Source organism: Plodia interpunctella, chromosome 14 (assembly GCF_027563975.2).
Source record: "Plodia interpunctella isolate USDA-ARS_2022_Savannah chromosome 14, ilPloInte3.2, whole genome shotgun sequence".
NCBI classification, from domain to species: domain Eukaryota; kingdom Metazoa; phylum Arthropoda; class Insecta; order Lepidoptera; family Pyralidae; genus Plodia; species Plodia interpunctella.
In genome coordinates, this window is record NC_071307.1 from 9,883,274 (window position 1) to 9,887,343 (window position 4,070).

Consider the following 4,070-nt stretch of genomic DNA (forward strand, 5'->3'; position numbering starts at 1 on the left):
GTTAACTATTTATGTTCTTGTATTCTTGTATTTTGAAATAGATATTCAGCCGTTTTTACTCATTTCTGAGCATTTCTTCGTACACGAAGAGAAGTGGTGTGTACACCGCTTCGTGAATTTCATCATATCGTCCGGCACAGCAGTCCGTCCGTCCGTCCGTCCGTCGTCCGACTTCTCTCACCTGTCTGCGATTTTAATGGCGTGAACATAGTGACAATAGTCTTTTGCAAATGATGAAAAATAATTAAAAAGGACAACATATATTTTATTAGTTGAGCATGTGTACGTGCTTGTGAACGAGAATTTTTAGATGCACTATTATCCTTTCATTCATATAAGTATACAATAAAAAATCAAAATGAGTTGCACCAGTCAACTTTCACAAAATGTCGCAGAAACACAGAAAGTAACTCAGCCTTAGAATGACAATAAATAAGTTATATATAACTTCGTTACGCCAAAAACTTAAAACGCCTAATATCAAAACGCATGTGACTAAGATGCTAATTGCGAATGCGAAGATTTTATTAAAAAACTTTTATTCCAAAATAATTTCATTAAGTTTTAACTCTAGCGGTTTAGTACGGTCGACTCGACAAAAAAGAAGACGATTTACCAAAAGGTGGGTCTTTTATGTATAGATATTATAACTGAGTGAACTGTATTTCCTATCAAACAGTATCTGAAAGGCCAACCTGAAGATATACAGTACATCTGGCCAACTGTCACCACCTGTCCCAGTGGCATTTGGCAACGCGTCTATCGAACCCAGTCTATAGATATTCACATGCATCGGCTGTACTATCGCTGAACAATTCGCCAAACTTTGGCGGATTCGGCATACATTGCCGGTTTTCCATTGCGGTTAGTACAAGCTCTCATATTAACTACGCAATATTCATTTAACCATTCACGTTATCAGAGTTCGACGATAGTGTGTAGGCTAAGGCTTGCTCCACATTGCGTTTATAAGGTTAAGCAACTTTTGGCACAACTATCAACACTTTCTGGATTTATTGTATTACTATCAGTTTATTAAGTACTACCGTGGGAATTTCAGGATAAAAAGTACCCTATGTGTTATTCCACCTCTGTACCAAATTTCATAACAATCGGAGTAGTAGATTTTGTGCGAAAGAGTAACAAACATACATCCTCATAAACTTTCAATTATAATATTAGTAAGATATGACTGTGAATGATATTTTAGGGCGAAACAACACGCCACCCTATTACCTCATGTTACGTGAGTAATGGAATGGCTTTTATATTTTTTTATATTTTTTATTTGACGACCTCAGTGGCGCAGTGGTAAAGTTCTTGCCACTGAACCGAGTGGTCCCGGATTCGAACTCCGGTCGGGTCATGATGGAAAATGATCTTTTTCTGATTGACCCGGGTCTTGGATGTTTATCTATATAATGTATATGTTATAAAATATTGTATCGTTGAGTTAGTATCCCATAACACAAGTCTCGAACTTACTTTGGGGCTAGCTCAATCTGTGTGATTTGTCCTTATATATTTATATTTATTTATATTATACTGTGCGTATGGTATACTGGTTTACATAGAACACTACTATAAACAGCTTCTATTTAAAAAAACATCTTTAAGCGACTTCGATAAAATCTGTGCATAAATAACACCACTATATTCCAGTTGTATCCTTTTATAAATTTTCATCAAATTTAACCCAATAGTAGATGCGTGAAAAGACCTAACAATGATGAATCCAACTAGTATCCATTATCGTAGCGTGTTCAGTATGCAAATTGCTCAACAAATTTGAAAGATCCGAATCGAAACTTTAGCTGGTGTTTCGTCACCCATTTCTGATGTCACTCATTTGTATATAGTATTTGCATCTCCAGTTATATATACATAGGTATATACAGTACTAGCTTTTGCCCACGGCTTCGCGTGCGTGAACTTGTGTGCGGAAGCGGAACAGACATAATTTTCATACAAACTAATTTATAAATAATTTCATACTATCGGCTCGTGTTGGCTTCGCTCGGGTTAGAACATAAGAATTACACACCTAACACTTTCTCAGGAATCACTATCTATGGGTGAAATCCGCATGAAAATCCGTGCAATAATTTGAGTTTATCGCTAACAGACGGACACTTTGTTTTATAATACGTTAAGAAGTACTGCATTACATATCCAAATTTTTTATTCGTTAGCAAAATGTTACCATCTTACAGACACGTGCTCACGCGCAGTGTACACATTGAATCCACCCACATGTTTTCCATACTTCGCCGATTACAGAACAAATATTGGCCGTGTGGACGCCATTTTAATCAAACTCCATTCAGGTAGTAGAAAACAGCTGAGCAAGTATGACTAATTCCTTTTTAAACTACTTTCAAGAAAAGATAGTTTTGTTTATTACATACTAGCGAGCGGTCCCGGCTTCGCTCGGGTGAAACTACAATAATGTATGTAAACACCTAAACCATCCTCTTGTGTTACTCTAACTATACAAAATTAACGCATAAAAATCCGTTGCGTACTTGCCTATGGACGGAGCAGGAAGCGACTTTATTTCGACGACCTCGGTGGCGCAGTGGTAAAGTGCTTGCCTCTGAACCGAGAGGTCCCGGGTTCGATCCCCGGTCGGGTCATGATCGAAAATGATAAAAATAAAATATGGTATCGTTGAGTTAGTATCCCAAAAACAAGTCTCGAACTTACTTTGGAGCTAGCTCAATGTGTGATTTGTCCTAATATATTTATTTTATTTTATATATTTATTTTATACTATATGTTGGCCGGGGCTTCGCTACCGTGGGAATTTTGAGACAAAAATACCCTATAGTAATCTTAGATAATGTACCTTTCTAATGGTGAAAAAATGTTTGAAATCGGTTCGGTAGCTTCGGAGATTACCCGCCTCAAATATACAAACTCACAAAGTCCCAAACTCAAAAACTCACAAACGCTTAGCTCTTTATAATAATAGTATAGACAATGTAGTGATACGTAATTCATCTAATAGGTATCCACTCTCTGTGAGCGTTTTTCTCAGCCGTGAATTCTTAAGATCCACCTTCCTGATGTATCGTCTCAACTTTCTCTTGGCATTCAGTTGTTAAACCATTGGTTCGGATATATTCCTTGACTAGCAACGTATTAAGATCTAATTATTGACGATGAGATCGTGAGGCCTGTTAAGAGTGCCAATGCTCTGACAACTAGGCATGACGACGACCTTGCGAAGTGGAGACGAAAATGTAGGAAAGCGGATCCTGGACTGTAACTCTCAATGGCTGGGAAGAAACCGGGAAAACCCTCGCTCTCTAATCTGTATTAGAGAGAGATCTGTTTTTGTTCTGAGTTCTGATGTATACATGTAATAATAATTACCATCTAATATAAATTTTTGTGTTAAATTGTTTAAATGATTTCATCATTTAAGGTTCTGAATTAAAGGAAATAAAATAGGTATGTTGCCTGATTTGTATGATGAAATTTTAGTTGTATATTTCCTCTGTGAACTTTCACCTTTACCGCGTCTTATATTGATAATGTATAACACACACTATACAAATACATTCTTAAGTCAAGGCTGATCTTATCCCTTAGTCGTCTCGTACGATATTCACAGACATGTCGGAATTCCTTATTGTTCTATGTGATTCTGGCCGTGGGCCTATAGGATTGAGTGCCAAATGGTGATGTATTTGTTAATCTAAAGTTTTTACTAAATTTTAATTTGAAGCCTACTTCGAGTTCTATGTTAACTTCCAAATTATTTTGTCTCATTCTGTCAAATATTGTAAAGTGCGATGGATGTTATATCTCAGGTTTTACCTATGATTAGAATTAGGTATAGGTAAACAGTTGAAAATGTCACCTTCATTCGTCTCTATCCTCGACAAGTGAAAAACAGAGCTCGCTATCTAAACAATAACTATTTTAAATCTATTTGTTTTTTAACTTCTAGTAAGGTCGATGGTAAGGAGTGCTATTAATAGTTTTATTTCCGTTTCAGAGTAAACAAGTTTACACGTGTAAGTTACAGTATACGTTTGTTATGCAACTTGTACTACTGTCAA